Source organism: Plectropomus leopardus, chromosome 14 (genome assembly GCF_026936395.1).
Source record: "Plectropomus leopardus strain MGB_pleo_1.0 chromosome 14, ASM2693639v1, whole genome shotgun sequence".
Taxonomy (NCBI): domain Eukaryota; kingdom Metazoa; phylum Chordata; class Actinopteri; order Perciformes; family Serranidae; genus Plectropomus; species Plectropomus leopardus.
In genome coordinates, this window is record NC_142189.1 from 25,223,906 (window position 1) to 25,245,449 (window position 21,544).

At 38.5% G+C, this 21,544-nt stretch overlaps 1 protein-coding gene across 2 annotated transcripts in view; it reads right to left on the reverse strand.

The window, feature by feature from the left end:
- Positions 1–21,544, reverse strand: part of LOC121954068 (leucine-rich repeat and fibronectin type-III domain-containing protein 2) — a 289,380-nt gene that overhangs the window by 56,446 nt on the left and 211,390 nt on the right. For both annotated transcript variants that reach the window (XM_088087367.1, XM_088087366.1), the window contains one exon: positions 13,592–13,726. The gene's annotated coding sequence lies outside the window, so the exon portion shown is untranslated. The remainder of the gene's footprint in view (positions 1–13,591; positions 13,727–21,544) is intronic.

Sequence of the window (21,544 nt, forward strand, 5' to 3'; positions counted from 1 at the left end):
CTACACTTCCCAAAATATAAGTGAATAGTGCCTTTTGTTACACCCTTACTGCAAAGGGGCCCACTGCTTTATCCAGGATTTGTTTTCTACATAAAAATCAGACATACAATGCAATTATTCATCAACAAGACTTCCACAGCCTTGTTTTCCACTTCTCTAAATCCAGGACATATATACTGTACATTAAATCTTGGACATAAATTGTCCAATGAAGATAAAACATACTGGCATGAATAAAAGCTATTCTTACACATATCAGTCAACAGCTTGAAGATGCACAAAATGGGAATCAGTATCTGCCAATTCCAAAGGTTGATGAAATTGTAACTTATTAAATTACCATAACATTCAGGATGTTTGCAGTGGGATATCAGCTTTACTAAACTAAGACTTGTTGGTTTTTACAAACAAAATCAAAACTAATCCATTTGGAATCAACTAAATAGCATCACTTGTTCGATGTTAAGTCTGTAACCTCCATCGTTTCTCTGTTATAGATCTAGAAGTGGGCTAAGAAGTTCTTTGGCCTGTTTAGAAGTGCAAACTATGTCATCCCTGACGTCTAAGCATGGAGGAGTTTAAGTATGTTTACTCCAGTTTGAATGACACAGGCGGACTGGCCATCTGGAGACTTTTTTTCCACCAGGAGGTTGGTGGATGTGTGGGCCAGCAGAGAGCCAACAAAGTTAAAAACATGTCCCAATGTGGTTAAGGCTCATGGTTGTCATGAGCACTGTGCAGCACCATTCCATCTTTCTACCCCGTGGTAATGTTACCTTGGTGAAATATAGTGAGTGTCAAAATGTAGAATGAAATGCACTGTAAAATTGAAAATAAAAAGGCAAGGAAGTAGAAACAAGGCAGGGCTAAGAATAGGAAAAAAACAAAACAAAAACGATGCAAAAGCGGCCTAATGCCACAAATTGATTCATTCATTTGGCAGAACTGCAACAGTGCGCCTTACATCAGTAAGTGGCTACGTATTGTCGTCACTGAGTCTAAGCACTCTGTTCTCCTGCCTTTTGAGTGCCTCTGGGAATTATTCCTGGTGAAAGGTACGCTAATAAACATCCAGGGCTTCAGAATGTGAAAAACAGTCAACTGTGCATGCATTTAAAATGTTGCAGCGGCAAGTGCTCTCTCCAATAAAGCATCACTAAATACATGAGCTTCAAAAGATGTAAAGAGCCCTGCAGCCAAGTACATTAAACCTTCCCTTTTGTCTGAACAGAGTAGAGGTGAATGAAATCAAGAGGCAATGCTGCAAGCTTTTCAGAACTTTTAACTTCAGCAGTATGTCTCAGAATGGTAGATCTATGATAAACCCATGAGGCTGCATTCAGACCAACGGTAGCACTGAGTCAAATTAAAGTAGCCTTCTCTTTCCTGTCAATGAGACCACTGCGTTGATCATTGGGGATGCATGGGAATCTGGCACAACTGCACAGTTCAATATCACCCAGCAATGCAGTGTTGTTTACCCTTTTCATATTGTATGTTGCAGAATTGCAAAGTGTAGTACAGTATCTACCTTGAAAGACGGAGGAGAGAATCAATAACTTTGCACACCCATGGCGACATTCTGAGTTGTAAAATACAGTCTCAAAGGAACACAAACTGCTGCGCATTGTGCTGATGTCAGAAAAGCCTTTAGACTACACTTCCTGGTTTGTGTTTCATCTTCTCACCGGTAGCAACACGCCCACACCACTGCAGACCTTTTTTGATACTGGGGTATATTTGATGTGAACGTGGCCCAAGAGGGCATCTAACAACTCTACATGTGCTCATGAGTAGAAGAAACAAACAAATGTATGCCTCTGGATTTATCTGCAGTGGTTTTCTTGAAATCATAGTGTGTTTGGGTCTCAAAAAACAACCTGAGCAAAACCTGCTGTTGCACTGGGATCTCCAGATGCTCACAGGTAAAGCAAAAATGTCAAAACAGCAAGCTGACATGTTTCTGGCTTCTAGAAGGGTCCAAACTTCAACCACAACTGTATGTTGAAGGAAAAAAAAGCCTTTTTCAAAAGTGGGCCTAAAACTACAAACAAGTTCCGGTAGCATGTGCTTTCCTGATTAGGCTATTTGTACCTTGTATAGGTATAGACACCCACACACAGGCAATTATCAGGTGCAACCATGTCAACATGGTACAGATGTGTCCTGTTTTAAAGAGAGCTAAAATGATATACTGGATACTGGATATACAAACTGTCAGGGTTAGATCATGGACGATAAGGGTCAATGCCAATTAAGTTAAGTGATAGCAGATGGGACAAAGGTCATATGTAACATTTATGGAGGCATCTAGAAATCAATATGGAGGGGGTGTTAAGAGTCCGAGACAATCAACCGAAATTTAGCAAGGACCCTCTCGTTCATACAGATGCTGGAGGTTATTACAATCAGCACCAGTGATCTTGCAGCACAACTTGACCACTTTTTCCAACTTTTTCTTGTTTTTAAAAACTATGATTACCAAATCAATAGACAATGTTGAAATAAAGAGTGGACTCGATAAAAGCAAAATAGAAAGTTTTCATAATAATCCAGTCTGCAAATCTTTGCAGCTCCTTTAATTTGAATGGATGTTGGTTAGCCTTCTTATAGATGCAATCAGTATTCACATCAAAATCCAACTTGTCATCTGACACAGTGCCCAGATACTTGTACTGCTGAAAGGAGGGCCTCCTCCAAAAATCATTAAACATTTCATTGGTCTTTGACACATTAATCTGGAGGAATGACTGGTTACACCAAATCATTCATCCAGTACTGGGCCATGATCATACTCTGAACTTTGCAGAAAGGCTTATGAATAACGTCCACATGCTTAAGGACACATTTTGATGCATGATTACTCTGACATTCATTTGTGTATGAACAAAATTTAAAAAAAAAGGAGAAAGAGAACAGCTCAAGGGGGATCTGGTAGAAGAAAAATATGAACTGGACAGTGTTCTGTTAAGATGGACCCCCTGAGACCTGTTTGTTAAAAAAGTCGATGAGCCAACACACAATACTAAAATCCAGATAAAAATTTGTTTTGTTGTCTGCAAGCTAAAATATGACGCTGAATACAATTAAAAGCAGAAGAGAAATCAATATCAAGCAGATGTGCATGATTCTTATTTTTCTCCAAATGCCTTAGTAAAAGATTTAACAAAGTAGCTGTAGAGGGGGAAACCTGTTTCTCAAAAAAGAACAGAAGATGGTCCTACTTAAGGTAAATTGTTCAGATAGAAAGTGTTTTTTCACAACAAAGTCTACCACCTCCTTTATTTTCAATTTGGCTGATTGCGTCCCTATAATTACACCATATTGTGTCCTATCCTGAGAATATGTGAGACCAAATATTTTTGTTGTTTTCCAGGCTCCATTTAATGTTTCTAATTTAACATCCACAAAGGCACTCTAAATTAAAATGTAGTAGTAGTTACTGTAAGTGAGGATACAGTTAATGAAACTATTTAGTGAGTAAGAGTACCCTATGACCCTATCACCACCTTTATTCTTCAACCTCTTAATTATATTAGATAATTATATTTTCTGACATGTGGACAAGTAAGATTTAATTCAGAGAACTTTCAGACTAATTTAGGAAAGTGTATTTGTCATTTGTTTAAAATGACCATTGAACTCCTTCAGAACTTGTCTAAGAAAACTAAATCAAAACAGAATTAACCTCTAGTGTACAATTGAAAAAAAAAACATTTTACAGTGGGCTTTGGGAACTTTTTTTTCTTTTTCCTGCATTCAACTATCCATTCTTTCATGGCATTTGTTTGGTTTTAACTAACCCTAACCCTACTGTACATTTTTTGTATTCAATCATTAGGTGTTGCTTGTCAATTTTTACATAGAGTTGCAAACTACACACCTATACTAACTGTGTTTTGTATGGGATGCAAGACGGGACAATTACAAAATGAAGAACGTTTAAATTCAAAGGAGAGAAATATTAAAAGCAACTTAATTTTTGAATGTGGTAATTCAGAAAGTATGCAGCTGTGATCTATTGCCATGATTGTGTTTACCTTTGTGGTTGTGCCCTACAAAAGGATCTGTTTGGTCCCTGGGCTGCGTTCAGCACCAACAAAATGTTTGCTTAACAGAAAGGGTGATGCATTGGACACCGTGTCGTGTTACCAACACATTCTCATCCCAAGTCATCACATATTGCCGCTTTGCGGTGGACTTCTGCATGTGCATATTACGCTCAAGGTATCCTGCGTCTACTATTGAGGTTTCAAGATGCTACCGTGATGTCAGCACAAGCACATGGTAGGATTACACTGCACTTGGTCATGTTAAGGCAACAAAAGCACGTCAACCAATGCTGGGACATCAACCAACGCACATGCTGCACAGATGGTTGGGTTGAGGCAAAAGAGGTAAAATTGTAGGGTGTCAGGTAAAAAAAAAAAACAAAAAAAAACTACTGTATGAAAGTCCAGGGTTAGTTGGATCCATCTACCGGCCCTCACCCCTGCCCTTTAAGGACCTTAGTGCTCCTTATAGTACGATGTTATCTGCAGCATTTCATTCTAATGCTGGCCAGTGACGTATCACACGGCCATGACAAGTTCTGTCTGGCTGCCCCTGCAGGTGCCAACAGGCTGTCTAGTGGCGTATGATAACATACAGCGGGGTATCATGCAGACGTGAAATGTGGCTTTTACCGTTGAGATGTTAAGTCAAAAGCACTGCAAATGCGTCAGTATTTGTCAACTTCAGAATAAGACTGGGCTGCTTTTACGCAGGCACACTGTCTTTTAATGAAGCAGTATTTAATTCAATCCCATTAAAATGGGCTTTATTGGTATGGGGAAACATACATTTACTTTGCTAAAGCAAGTGTAAAATAAAAGCAAAAAAAAAAAAAAAAGTAAAAATCTACCAAAATTTTGTTTATATACATGTCGCTGCTGTAACAATTCTGACTCACACATTAAACAAGAGAAAAAATACCGCAAAGCCCATTGCTCATTGTTCCACAGAGTGTCAAAGAAATATATGGTTCACTCTGGAAACTGCAACAAACCGGTGCACACCGTTTGGATACTGACAGCCTGACTTCCTTTGTCCCATTTGTTCTTTGTTTCATAAGCATTTAAGTCTTTCGATATATATCGTGTTAATGACTGTATCTTATTGCTTGTTTATGTAAGCATATTTTGTGTTTCACTTTATGCTCTGCAAAATATCTAAGACTTATCACTTGCACTGAAACAGGAAATGCACTTTTGAATTCATCAGTCACAGGGGCTTCAAATAAAAGCAAATGAAGCAAAGAGTGGATATCCATTGATGCTGGTGGATGTTAGGCAGCCTTTTGTTTTAACAACAGTCTCATTCTGTGCATGCAAAGCCAAACATATTATTCCAGCAGTTAAATCACTTCATTGGCTCCCACTGTGCGATACTTTGGGTGAGTGCACATTCATTTTGCTGTAAAGCATCTGGAGTTTATTTGGAATTAAATATGCTATATAAATCACACTGCCTTGCTCTCATGACAGTCGTGCAGCTGTAGGTCAAACTTGTTGGTCTAGTTAATGTTTTTTACTGCCACATATTGGTGAATATTGTCCTTTTTCATCTCCTTCAAGGGCTGTCAAATAAATCTGACCGTGTTGGTGGACAAGCAATAGAGGACGGTTGGGAGGTAGGTTGCACCTAACCGTGAATATATGTAGAAAGGCACTGGAGCATAGGATGAAGTTACATTGTTTTGTATTGAGCTGGATATAAATTCTTCCATACATATCATTACAAACAAAAGAACTGATGTTTGAGTTAACAGCGGAGATGTATAAGGAACTGAAAATACAATATTCTGAGTTATACTCCTCAATGTCAAAACACTAATGGGGCTTAATGATAAGATAATTTCTTTTTATATTGATAATAATCCAAGTCACATCCAGTAAAATTGGAAACCATTGTAATAGAGTTAAGCATTGCAACTAACCTCCCGCTCAGGGTCCAGTATGCTGGCCTGACAACAGACCCCATACCTGACCACACCAGTGGCATCAACTAGTAATGATCATTGTAAAATTGCTTTTGTCTAACTCACCTTAACAATCTTTCTAAAAATCCTTTTAGGTGAAAAAAACCCAAAAGAAATTAGACAAATACATAAACTAAAAAAAAAACAAAACATTTTTTTCTCTATGCATGCATTTGCTGTGTCATAAATCAATGAATATGTCTTGTCTTCAATAACTGAATAATTTCTTTTTTCTTTTTTTACATGAATATTCCATGCTACATTAAAAATCTACTTTTTCAACTTACAACCACAAGAAGATGCAAAGGAAATAAAAAGAGACACAAAAATACCAAAAAGGAGACAAAAAAATACTTCAAAGAGACACGAAATGACCAAAAATGACACAAATATACCTTGAAGAGATTCAAAGGGACTACAAAGATACACAAAATGACCATTAATGACAAAAATCCATCTCAAAGAGACACAGAATGACCAAAAGGACAAAAATATTCCATGTATGCAAGCACCTTCTAAAACATGTAACATAAAAATTCTAATAAAAACTGCAAACACAAACCTAATTAAACATCAGAGTTAAAAAGCTGTCCCCACAATAAGAATACATAGCTACATTTTATGAAGAAAAAACCCCCAAACAACTGTTGAGCTGTTATCACGTAGGCCAACCCCAGTTCTGTAGTTTAATACCTTGTCGCACACATTTTACTCCTGTCTCTGGTACAGCATTACACACGCATTCCCCTCCCCGTCTTGGATTGAAAGGAGCCCTTACTACAAGTCACTTAAAAATAGAACACCCCATCACTCACAGCATATTTCTGATAGAGAGCCAAAGCTGCTTGACTTTGCAATTCAGTCTCACAGTGGATGATTTGTATCCTTCTAACCCATCTTCGCCGCCGCCTGTCACCGGAGCTTTAGCACCGTTTGTCAAAGGGAGTTCTATGACTGAGAGTGCTGCCCCTGACGACACAGCTTCCAATTGGTCTCAGTTGTTTCTGAGATGAATCAGAAAGGCTTTTAATAAGGAAATCCAGAGAGCTCATGGGCTGTACGGATAACTTCAAAGTGAGGTTAATATAGATCCTTGGAGCATTTTCCGCGCTGCCACAAACTTTACACAAGCTGAGGAGCGGACAGAATTACTCTCTGTCAAGAAAACTCACTTTTTAGGCTATAAAAGTATATTTGTTTTTCCGCTCTCAGAACCTCGGGGCGAGTTTGGCATACAAATACTGCAATAAGGAAAAAAAAAAACAAGGAATAACTACAATAAATGCAGAGATGGATGCTGCCCTGAAGCTTAATCTGCAGTATCAAAATACTCACATTTCACTTATTTGGCCCACATCACTGTAATATTTGAGATGTGCTACCTTATCATAATTATATATTTTAAATTATGTAACAGACTTAATTTTTTAGGTGATTTGCTACTTTACATTTACTGTTTTACTTTTTTTTTGTAAATCTTTTTTTTTTTAAATATAATTTTCTTGTAATTTTCTTGTAATTTTTTTTTTTTTACTAATTTCTTGCTGATTTGGCGGTCATTTCCTCTTTAACAGCTCATTGCCCTCTTCCCATGTTTTTAAGAAATTAGGCCAAAGTGCTCATGTTTCAAAGGGTTAACCAGGTGAGTCCAGGTGAATACATCAAGTTACAACAGTTAAAAACAGACAAGCAAACAAACATTAAAAGAGGCCCATGTAAAAGAAAGTTGTGCATTTTTCCCTCGATCACCAATATAGAGCAAGAACAGCTGCCTATCCACATTATCTGGCCCCGCAGCAGACAGAGACATCAAAATCCTGACACACATACTATATTGCACATGGCAAATTCATGACATGTGCACATGCTGCCAAAGATGAAAGTCTGGTACAAGGCATGTGGGAATAGATGTACAGTAACGAGAGCCTTGAGGCCCGGCTTAATGAGGAGGATTAGTGAACCATGATAGGGCTCTGGTGCGTAGCTGTAAGAGGGGTGGCAAGGCTGCTAGCAGCCAGGGCTGGATGGATGAGGGAGCAGTAGTTTGTCAGGTAGAGGACAGGCTCACCTCGGCTCTCAGGAACCTCTTAAATGAGACAGAGGGAGCGCAGACCAACAGATGAGGCCAGATTGTAAAAGCTGACAAGTGCAATCAATAGATCGCACTGTGATATTAACTTGCGATCATCTTTTTGATATCCCGCTGAGATGGGTTGGAGGAGGAAGGCAATTCCCAGGTTCAGCAAATGTGATGTGTCTTCTCAGCACCGCGAATGTTCATCATTAATTTTTTAGCACAAACATTATGTGACCTTAGAGCGCTTTATGAATCTGTTCCTAGTTAATTGCTTAATTTGCCAATAATATGCTATCATGAGGCACTTTACTACTTTGCTGTTCCCATCAAAGCAGATGGGACAGATGGGTACAGATATTTTCAGAAGACAGACTTCTATATTAAAGACCAATAACGGTGACATATTTGTCTTGTTTATTAGGTTTTTGTTCACTGCTTTGAGTGCCATCTCTGCATTGTTCTCATGTGGCCAATTCTCCTACATCCAGTGGCGAGACTGATCTTTCAGTAGTGCATACCAAATTTGAGGCTGGCCAACATTCTGGCACCAAGCGCTAATGTCATGCATCTTTTAAAGGCCTGTTGACACCAGAAAGTGGCATGCCGAAGGTCATCCAACCGTCCCCATGGAAATGGCAGTGCTAGAAGCTTGGTGACAGAGTGACTACTCACGGGTCTACGGGAACTACTGTAACTGGCAAGGTAATCGCTGACATGCTAGTCAGCTGAGAACATGCAAACACAAGTGGGTCACGATCATACTGGCCAGCCAGTTGAGCTGTTGTCAGGTCATTAAATGGTCAGTATCAGGAGTTATAAGCCTCATGGATATTGGTGCCTGTCACACCTACTATTGTGTTCAAAGGGCCATTAACTTCTTGTGGCTATAGTAAATATGATATCAATTATGATGCAGCAAAGGAGGAAGTCATTTAACGTAGTAAAAAGAGTAGAGAAACCCCATGTCAGGTAGAGGTGGTGGATGGGTCAAACAAACACAAGACATTCACCCAGGAGAGTGTGAAAGTGTGAAACCACTGTGTGAGACTTTTGTTTTAACTGTTGTACTTTGATATCTATTTTCTAAACTTAACCACATAGTTTTAGCGCCTAAACTTGATGAAAGTGAAAGTTAAACCTAAGACAACTGCGACTGTTTCACAACATTTATGCAAACAGCTATTTATTGGGTTGATAATGGCTTCAGAACCTACTGTAATAGTCTGTGTGGCAGGCCGCTTTTAACGTTCTCCAACCTAGCTGCAGTTAACAATATATTCACTCAATTTATTTTTATTTATTTCTAAATAACTTTTGAAGAGTGCCACTAATTTTTGAAAAAATGCTATATTCTAAAATGTAGTGTGACAGTAGCGCAAGAGAAAAGTCAGTAAATTGACTCAGCAATGTCATTTGCAGAGCAATGCCAAAGCCTACTGGTCAAACAAGGCTAAGTAAGTTTGTAGCAAAATAATCTCTAAGTGTATTGAGCAAGGCTTTTCAACTGTAAAAGATTGTGTTATTTCTTTTTGTAAAAGTTGCACAAGCTCCAAGGCACTACTGAATCTTGTCTCATTACTTTCTAAAAAACTCTGTGGAGCAGTTTGAACTCTATGAGGAGATGAAGCAGTCAGAGCTGATTTCCAAGAGGTAGCTTGACAGATTTTTATACCTTTTCGATTCAAAAGTCACTGGGCAAAAAATACATTTCACAAAAGCACAGTACAGTTGAATAAAATCTAAAACTGTGTATTTTGAAGAGCACATTTATGTGGCCTTACAGAATTGTACCATGTAGCATATTTATTTTAATTTTTTTACCTTTTAATGGCCAAGAGAACTGTTGACAAAGCATGTTGGCATATACCCAGTCCCCTGCTATTTATTATATGTTTATTCCCATGTTTGTCTTGTTGATGTGATGTTTTATCTTGTGTTAAGTGTTTACCAGATGATCACATCCTTTGGACTTCATTATGTTTATGTTCTTGGTGATTTGTAATGTATGAAGTGGCTGGTCTGCAGTGCTATATTTGTTTTAAATAATCAAATAAATTCAATCAATCAATCAATCAATCAATCAACAGAGAATGGTTAAATTAAAGTGGATGGAACACGTTTAATACACTACAATAGCTTCTTCATCTTTTGGACGGGCTATCTGTTTTCTCAAAGGTTGACACTGTAAGGACAGTTTTACAAGGCTATTTGTCAACAGTATAGGTCAAATTTCATCTTAACTGAACTTAAAAAAATTTACTTCGCCCCCAAAAGCAAATGAACTGATTGTGAATTTTGCACTGACCTGAATATATTTTGATGCAAAATTTAGTAAAAGTTAAAGCAGCACTTAAGTAATGGGACGGTTTTTATGGAGGTAGGGGCCTAGATAGAGATGAGTTGAAAAAAAAAGAGGAAAAAAAAGTAGTCATAATTTATGCAGCTGGGGCCTAAAATGTGTTGCCTTTCACAGTAGTCCCAATTATTGGTCAACCTCCAAAATTCCTGATAAAACTGTACCATCTTTTTCAGAATGGGTAGGAGAGAGACTGAGAATGTGGCTTTACTTGGCAGACATATTTGGATCAACTTACCGTCTCTCCTCTTCTCCTGGTTAATTATGGTCTCGGCGATTTTCTCTGCATTTAATTAAGTAAGCTTAGTTTAGGTTCACAATACACCATATGACGTGGACATGCTATCTTTAGACTCCCAGAGAGAGCTCTACCTGAGGCAGTCAGCTTCACACATGACATTTCACTTTTTGTTGGAAGAGCAAGCCAGCACACGGTGTTTGCAAACAGTTCTCCTTCCGAAAGTTTCTGACTGAAAGCTAACTGCAGTGTTTTATCGCTACCTTATATCTCATGGTGGTAATGATTGCGAAGATGTTGAGGGAGGAGGTCTCTACCCACACTATTTTCCTTGCCCTAGATTTTATAAAATGTTCCTTTTAGTCTAACTTTGGTTGTCTTTTTACAGTATGTGTGACTGACATTCTGGCAAGCAATTTTAGTCTTTAGAAGTGCGCTCCATCAATCCCAGAGAGAAAACCTCTCAAGCACGCCCAACACGTCTCTGACATTTTTGGGGAAATCAACCCAATTTGCCTGGCAGATTGCGTTTTATCTTTCTCTGAGCCGTCCCAATCATTGTAGCCCGTTTTGCCCGGGGTATAGCGCCTCCTTGCCATCACTTACCTGAACTCCTTATCTGTTTTCTCCCCCTGGAAGCAAAATTGAAACAAGCACGGATTAACTCAATGTCACGGCAGCTTTGTCCCTGGGATAATGGGGGACAATGAGCTCTGCAGTGACAGCAGTAAATGATGCCAATTTTCTCACAGAAAGGGAGAATGATAGAATGAGAAAGGAAGGGAAGAGTTTTGGGAGATAGCTTAAGACTCTAATCCAACTTAAGTAAATCAGAACGCTCTGGGTTTTGCTGAGTGTTTGTCCTGTTGAAGTGATTTATATCATCCAATCATTGTGGTGCAGGCAGCGCAAATGCCGACTGAAGATATGTGACAGGCTGGCTTTAAGAAGATTTGGCGAGGAATGTCACATTTCTGTGAAAAGAAAATTTGACATGTTTTGTCTAAAAAGTTTGGGTGAGGTTTTCCCTCGCCGCTAAGTGTGTGGACGCAATTCATCTACATATCCCCAGTGAACCAAAGGCTCCAGTGCTACATGCTAACTTAAGCATTCACTTTATCCAGAAATTCTATTTTCCCATCTGCATGGATAGACTTCTAAGTGGGCCCACTGGGCAGAGGCCCGGGGGCCAAGAGTGTCAGGGGCTTTTCTGGCCTTCATTTGCAAAATGTCACTCAAATTAACATGAACCAACCCACAGGAGACTCAGGCTGACCACAATGAAATGCACAGGAACTGCAAAGAATCACTAAATAACTACAAAAAGTTGCAGAACAACAAAAAAGAGAATCAAAACAACCAAAAAGACACAAAATGACCTGAAAGAAACACAATATGACCCTAAACAGACACAAAATGGCCTCCAAGAGTACCAATTTCCTCAAAAATGTACAAAATTACTCGCAAAGAGACACAAAATTAACTTAAACACAAAAGACCAAATTAGACAAAAAATGACCTGACAGAGAGAGAAAATAACCTCAAAGAGACAAAAAAGACCTCAAGGGCACACAAAATGACCTCAAAGAAACACAAAATGATCTTCAAGGCACAGGAGGTTACCTGAGAGAGGGATAACATTACCTCAAATGGACACAAAATGGTCTTAATGATACACAAAATGACTTAAAAAAGACAAAAAATTACCTCAGAGACCCACAAAATGGCCTCAAACAGACACAAAATTCCCTTAATGAGACACAAAATGACCAACGACAATTGACCTGAAAAAATGTCCTGTGAGACATAAAATGGGTCCAAAGACAAACAAAAAGACCAAAAAGGACACAAAATGTCCTCAAATAGATACATTTACCAGATAGAGACAACAAAAAAAAAAACAAAAAAAAAAAGTAAAAAAAAACAAAAAAAAAAAAAAAACAAGTTTGTGTAAGACACTGAAAAATTGTCAATTTCAAAACATAACAGTTGTCAATATCTGTGCAGCTAAAATTCATGGATCTGTATCAATCACTGTAGTAACCTGGTTAATGTAAGAGGCACTGCACACTTAAACATAATTTTTAAGCTGTAAACTATGATTTTGATATTATATGATATTATTGTACTGTAGAGTTCACATCAATGTTAGTGGTAATACTGACATTTTTTAGCAGATATATAAAAATATGCATATCATGGGTTGAAAATGGCTTAACATATATTAAAACATACAGAGGCGACTTTGTGTCAGTTTCAGTTTTATCAGACTTTGAATAATTGTCTTTTTTCAAAATCCATCATATATATCTATCTATATATATCTATCTCTCTCTCTCTCTCTATATATATATATATATATATATATATATATATATATATATATATATATATCTATATCTATCTATCTATCTATCTATCTATCTATCTATCTATATATATATATATATATATATATATATATATATATATATATATATATATATATATATATATATATATATATATATATATATATATATATGTACAGAGTTGTCATTTCATTATGCTGCACATGTTTACGATTACAAAATCAAATAGAAGTTACATGCATACAGCACATGGTGAAGAAATTTTATTGTTCCAAGATCTCTAATCTCTCTGGGGAAGTTTGTTTTCTTGAACCCCTACTTTGATTACCAGGTTTCTAATTAACATGGTATTTAAGAAATCAGGTTGAGCTGAAAGCTGACGGAAACCGTGTTAAGTGCATGTAAACACACTGATGGACGAGTGCCATTGCTTCAGAAAACAAATTAGTAAACTGGCCAAGAAATTGTGCACTCCTCCAGTAATGTGCTTTTAAATGCTGGATGTGGTGAAACATTGGAGAATTTGATGGCACTCTGTTCTGGTACTCACAGTGACAGGAACAGTGGCTTGGTCAGGTCAGGTGTCTAAACACATAGTGATTCATGTCAAGATGGGGGGTCAGATTCATAGAACACCTCTTCCTGATAGCTGTCACATTTGTCTCTGTCGGATCTCTCAGGTCACCTAAAGAAAGAAGAGACACAGTTGGACAAGTTAGTGAGAGGAAGTCGCTCATAACACAATTACCTGCGAGCTGCAGGGTTGTGTGAATAAAACGATCCTCGGAAATTGCCATTCCAATGATGATTGATTTTGGATGTTGACAATTTTCTGCAAAAGAAACCGCGGGTCTTTGCAATTTCAGGGCATTACATGGAGAAAGAAATAACATTTAAAGTAAGAAAAATCCCTTTTGATTTGATTTGCCTGTCATGATCTGTTACCAGGAGCACATAGTTGGCCATGACCGAAGTGGTATTAAAACATCAAACATAAAAATTGCACTTTAGAGTGCAGGAGGGAGCAGAAAAAGAGAATTTTGTTTTTTTTTTTTTGGTCTGGTAATTACACCCTTCAGAGTCTTTGATTTCAGCTTGTAGAATTAAGGGATGGGTAAATCAGTTTGGAGGAATACAAAGATAAAGACGTCAGGGTCAGACAGGGACAGATTCAAATCCATGATGGTTTTAGACCAGGTTTCAAAGGGGTACTCTGACAAAAACTATTTGTTGTATGAAAGGAATGGAATGTTGGGTTGCAAATAATACAGCATGAATACATCTCCTCATTAAAATTCTGCAACCATGTCAGAGCACATGTCCCCCCAAAACCCACCGCTGCTTTTCATCCTAATGGGTGAAGATAAAAAGCACACAGTCAAAGGTAGACACAACAAGGTTTCATAATGGTTATTTTGGTTTGAAATGGTGTGTTGTGGCCCCAGGCTGCGTCGGCCCAGATGAATAAACAAAAGCAAATTTGAAATCTCAATGCAATTAGTGCTCTCTTAACACAACAATACATCTCTCTGCTAAAACAAGGCCCTCTTTATTGCGTGCATCTGCCAGATGTTCGTCTTTGCCAAATCAGACGGTCCGGGTACAACACTAAATGACACAGAATCCAAGTAGCTGATGGAGAAGACACTGTGGTTTTATGGCAATGGACAAAAGACACCAAATTAAATAGTGTCAGTGTGACACTGGATAATAAGCACCGTGTCAGAGCGGTCTAGCATAACAAAAAAGCAGATTGTCTGATCCCTGAAAATGACCATGGTTTGCTTGTACTCCATTTTATCCACTTTCTCTGTCAGTAACTGCAGAGATGTGCAGCTTTTTTAAAGGGTCTGTTTACCCAAATTACAAAAAAGCATCCAAATACGAAACAAAACTTAAAATTCTAACATCTTTTGTGTCACTCTAAATAAATCAAAGGAAACACATTCAAGATCTGTAATGTGGACTGTTTTTTTTTTTAAGTTGGTAGTAAGTAGTCCACTTGGTATGCAATTAAAAAACTTTCTAAAGAAATTGGGACATTGTTTCTAGAAAGACATATGGCTGAAAAGATCAAATAATACTTTACAATGTGGAAGGCCCCCCCCCAAGGGAAAAAAAAAAAAAAAGCAAAATAATGCTGTATGATGGATTTAAGGTGTTGACCTGCTCTAACTAATCAATAATCAGCTGAGAAACTATTGCAGTGTCATGGTATCATGGTATTACATAGTAATTATTATCAGTTACAATGACGCTAAAAACAACGAAAACATTTTTTCTATGCAAGTTAAACAATTTAGCACTTTGTCTGAAACTCGTCATTTTTTTCTTTAAATAAAGTGCAGAAAAAGTAGCCTATACCTTTTGAAAATAAATAAAATAAAGGCGCAATTTTCCATCCAGTTGTGGTTTGTTTGTTTGTTTATTTTTAATTTTTCTACCTTGTCTACCTTGAATCTGGAACCCCAGCACTAACATTGACATTACATGAGTAAGGATGTTTTGCCTGGGATGTTGCTGCTGCTTTAGCCTCAGTGCTTAAGCACAGTATCATGTATGTAGCCATGATAATTATTTGAGAGGTCTTGTACAAGATCCTTGCTTTAAACACTATTAACACTAATAATCATCATTAATGTGTCTTTACTTGACGAAGTGGGCAAAGGAAAATAGAACAACTAAAAATCTGCTAAGTTTCCAAATTACATACTTTTTACTGTGATGCAGCCTTTAAAACCATGAAAAGACATCAGGATATTACGATATTCAGTCTAAGATGATATCTAGTTTCACATCACATTATCAATACAATTGCCAAGCCATACCTGATACCACTATCCAGAATTCTTAAAATGGACTGCTGTTTGTCACCAGTTCAGTACTGAGTCTGACATGTTCATGTTAGCCATTTTACGTTATATGATGGTGCATTTTGCTTTAAACAGCTGGAGATAAACAAATAATCTGTTGCATCAACCCCATTTAAGGTTAACAGGACCGACAGAAGCAGTCCCTCAGGCCATGTTTCCCGTAAGAAAGGATTCTCACTCTGGCACAGGAAAATGACATCCTGATTATTAATCCCACCTACAGAGCCCTCAGTGGCTCAGTTATTTCTCCACTTGAATAAACACCAGTGAGCACATAACCAGACCTTTTTGAGTGACTCAGATGTCTGCAGTGATTCAAAGGTCTGGAACAAAGCTACCAGGGTAGGATAAAAAAGAACCAACCTTTTATGAGAACAAATTGTCCAAAAATCAGACTTTCCTTGGGGATGTGATCTATAAATTAGAGAGAAAAAAAAGCCCACATAGCAAAAATTTGTTCTCCCTGACAAACCATTGCGGTTGTTATGTCATGTGATTTTTGCCTCTGTGACAGGCTGCAGAATATCCTCCCGAAATCCCATTGACAAGCTCTTTCTGCAATGTGGGGTGTTACTAAGCCACGGAGATTTCCTGACTTCCTCGGTTGTAGCGGTTCACCGTTGCCAAGTACACCTCTGCTTTGATTCTGGCAACACAATATGCTTAACGAGATTCCAGAGCCTGCAAGCAGCGGCTCCACCTACAGCAGCCCGAGTGCCCACACTGCCTTGTGGTGGGCTTAACATTGTTTGAGTGCAAACGGGCATGAAGCTGTAAAAGTTCAACCAGAATTCAGACAGTTGCAATTTCACGCTGTATAATTGAGACACTGCTGTTGCGTGTCGCGTAGGTCATCAAACAGCTGTCACTCTAGATTATGGTTGATGTAACAGAGTGAAACAGTGGAGAGGGGTTTCTCACGCTGTTCCTTTCCCACTTTTTGGCGTCTTGCATTGGTGCTCAGGTTGTTTTTAATGCAGATTTACAGCCTGAAGTTACACATGGAGATAAGAGACCTTGAAGATGATGAATATGTAAATCAAAGATCTTCCACCTTAATGTTAGGATACATAAATCCATCTGTTTTTATTTCTAACCCGAAATGCTACAGTACCTCTGCTGTGGCTGTCACTTTCTTCATGTAAAATAAGCAGTGTGCCTACTCATAAATGTCAAATACCTCGAATAAGACATGAGTTACAGCGTGCCTAAAAGGAAAGTAATTAAGCTGTGTAGTCTCTGAACACGTCAACATAATCAATCAAGAACGCACCCTGTCATTTATGTACTCTTTACAGGGTCAATCAAGGCGGATGGAGGAGGCCGATAAATCGTTAAAATTCAAAGTGGTTAAGCTCCGTGCGTCCAGTCTTTACAGTCAGTTAATTATGAGCACGAATGCACAGCCAACATCCCTTCTGTCAGGGCCTGAATTGTATTAATCATTCACAATAATACGGCAGCATCGGGACATCAGGAGTCGCTGAGACACTGTGAGTAACACTTCTGTGAACCACACACAGATGTGTAGGCACAGGGATGTCCACAGCACACAATGAAGTTTCAATACAAGATAAGGCATAGAACATGAGCTACTTTACAAGCTCATGCACTGTTGCTTCAGATGATAAATGAAGTCTTGTTAGTCATCTGATCCGAGCTACAGAGAACACTTGTGATCCTGCACCAAAGCCACAACTTCTACAAGGAGCAAGCAGACTGCTGTGCTCCTCTAGAATTCAATTATATTGAATATATATATATATATATGTGTGTGTGTGTGTGTGTGTGTGTGTGTTCTTGCATATGAATCACTGAGTGCATAATGCATTTAAAATAAGCAGAGGAATCGTGGTTGATTAGTGGACCCACATCTAAATGAAAACTGGTGCTGCTTTCAGGGTCGATGAGGTCTGTTTTATAGTGACTTCAGTGAATAAGTTGGCCAATAAATATCAGGACTGCCTAATTAGGTTTGAGATCATTTACTGTCACAATTCTTCTAGAAAAATGATCCAAGGCATCCACATCCAGACTGGTTATACCATGTGTTGATTTTAAAAACTATTGGTCAATATAATTTATCTGATGTTTAAACTACCGAATATGGATATTGGTATTGGCCTCAAAAATCCTTTAATGGGCAGGCTTTATTATCTTGTTTATCAATCATTGCATAAATAAGTGCCATTTAAAGTTCCCTGAAATACCTCATTGATTTACTACAGCACTTCCATGAGTATCCATAAAACAAATTAATAAAACAACTGCACATTTGCAATAGCTGTGACCAGATACACGCGTTCCATGCATTGCCCCTTTTGGCCAGTTGGCATGTACAGTAAATCAGCTGTCCTTTGGCCCATGATAAATCTTTCCACAAAATCTTGGGCAAGTCTGCCCAAAATATTGATCTCTTAGGGGAAAAATTTGAGGCACGGACGGACAGACAGACAGACAGACAGACAGACAGAACAACCTTTAAATCTGCTGGTCGTATCTAAAACTAAGCCTATATAGCCATGTTAACAGTTCTGTGAGGCTGTACTTGTGCACAGAGATGCTTTGAGCCCGTTTGCTAATTTCAGCATGCTAACATGCTCAAAATGACAATAGTTACCATGTTCACCATCTTCGTTTAGCCTGTTAGCATGCTAACATTTGCAAATTAGAACTAAATTCAAAGTAGACTAAAATTGAGGCTGATGGGCATGTCATTTGATTCATGTATTTGGTCATAAGACAAATACTCAACAAATTGTCATATTTCAACCTAGACCCAAATTTAATGGATCACCAACATTATACCATGAGAGGTAGATAAATGTGTATACTCAGTGTACTACTTCATGGCTATCCATCCTATAGCTGTCAGGCCATGTTACTCAAAATTCCAAATCTACCTCATGACAGTGCTGAAGGATACATCAGAGGATCATAAAAATCAGTAGGATGTATCAAAATAGACAAAGAATGCGCACAAAAGTGGTGGACTGGTCAGTGCACACTTCCACTCCCTGCCACTTGCTAAATATGGCCAAAGGAGATACAGAAGAGGCCAAGATATCTTGACTTTTAGCCCCTAATATGGGTCAAGCTCCAAAACCACTGGTTCCTCAACTTCCTATTATGCAATTTAGTAGATTAAATGTGACTCTCCCTGCCTGGCAAAAACCCACATTTGTAATGCAGACTTTCTGTTACAAAATCTCCAAGCAAAAATACTCGGGTGATGAAACTTGACAAAGCTCCTTCAGAACCACAGAAGACATCAGACAACTGTTTTCCCAGGCTGAGAAGTACTAACCATGACTACTAAATTGACTTTGACATGTAAAATCGTTGAAGTGCCTCTTTAACTTTAACTCAACAGAGAAAAAGTTCACAGACTGAGTCAATGGGCTCTTATTACCCGGTGGTACACTTGCACAAGCCAACATTTAAGGGGTGAGGAAATCCATAAGTCCTGAGAGTTTCCATTGACTTTGTCTTGTCTTTCACAAGTCTCTGCACAGCCTACATACTCTTTCTTACCACTATTACCACCTGGATCTGGATCATCAAAGAGCTGCTGTACTGTCCTTCCAAATCAGATCCAATCTCTCTCTGCAAACAGAACTGTCATAATAACATGACAGGTTGCTGAGTATACCACGACATTATCTATCTGGAGGGATTTGCACATGACACCTGAGCTGCAAATGAGGAGTCTCAAAGACTGAAGGTCAGAAAGAATTCTACACACGTCCCTCTGCCCTGCTGTTGGCAATGTTTTGATCCGAGCACTGGGCGGTTGGACCGGGGCTGTCCCTTTGAATGCAAATGAATGATGCCTTCAAAGAAGCAGTGTTCCCAAAAGTCACCTTACACTATTGGGCCCGATGTAAAAGATGACTTCACACAAACAGTGCGTTGTGTGCAGACATCAAAGTACTGGCATTTTGCACAATAGTAATTTTCATAGTTCAGGGAGCCACTGTGAGAGCACATCCTGCATCCTGGTCCAACCCAGCGGTGCTAACATTTGATGTATTACTGGATGAAAAGAGAAATATATATAGGAGCAAACTTTAGCAAAGTTATTGAACAAGTGCTGTGCCATGGAGTCTCGGTTTTCTTTAGAATTTTTAATCATGCACACGTACACCAGCGCTAACAAGTTAACACATTGTCTCACCCACTTAAACTACTATTTTCACAAGCCAACATTGCCTTACATCTTTTAATAATATACATGACCTCTCACTTTGATGTACATGCATACATTCAGTGTTTCATTGCTTTAAGATATTTATATATTTACCTTTCTATGATCTGCGACAGGGTCGACACCTCTTCTGGCTTTTTGAACCTCCTCCGTATTAAACCTACTATGTTTTTACAACAGAGTAGGCTCTGTGCAGGGGAGGTGAACCTGGCCTGTTGTTGGCTCTATCTTTAGCTCTGCAGCATCGTTCATACAGCTTGTGGATTGCTTCAGTGGGCCTGTGCTACATAATTCATCTGTGCTTGAACAAAATCTGCTCGAAAGGAATTAGTGTTACCCTGGCTCAAACCGCCAGCCATTTAATCATTATCATGGTGCCTCACAGTTGCCACAAGTCTCACTGCAAGGCCACCCAACAGATGGATGGAGGGGTGTGCCGCAAAGCAGCATGTGTGGGTGCCGAACAGTCAGAGATACTTGATATGTAGTCCAAATATTAAGGCAAAACACATCACATTACATAATGACTGTCAGCGAGACATGATTTTGAAAAACAGCAGTTCAAAGTTTGCAGTATGGTGGTCACAAAGATACGTGACACAGCCGATTGGCCTTCCAAACTGGGAATGGGTGCTGTACTCTGGGGACTGTTGCGAGTTAAAAAATACGCAGGAAAGCTGAGTGACACTTTAATTCTCTAACTAGTAAGCTAACAAAAACAAACATACCCCAACAACGCAGTGCAGGAAGAAAAGATAATATTGCTTATGCCAAACAAACTGTGGCCAGTTTGGTGAATAAACAGCTGGATTAATTTTACGAAAACCTTTTTGATTCTTCTGACTGGCGGATTCTTATGAACTATAGGAATATCAAGTTAATCAAGGGACAGACACATATTCAGACTTTATGACTGCTTCGAAGGTAGGAGACACTATTTTTGTCTCTAACGTTACTATGCAGGTAAATCTGAATTTATTTTACTTTGGTGCTTATGGTTTTCCTAAATTGACCTGTGCAGTTGAATTGTGGAGAATCAAACCGAGCTAACAATATGTCCATATTGACAAAAGTGTAAACATTTAACATTAGATTTTGATGTGCAATACTAAGCTGCTTAAAACTAGCTCAAGCAGGTCGGGAGTGGTAATCCAGTGAGTTTTAAGAGGTTTTAATATTCCTAAAGTAGTAGAGAAGATACTTATTTTGAATTTCACTCTAGCAAACTACCATTTGCAATGTAAAGATATATTGGAATAATGGCGACCATGTCCTAAAATAACACTTTAAAATTAAGCCTTCCATTCATAGTTTCAGGGAGACATAGAGGGAGGGAGACGCTGAACAGTGGAACCGTGGTACGGTTGTTTTTGCTTTCAGCTTGATCATGCATTGACAAGAGATGAGTTCTGCATTCTGAAAG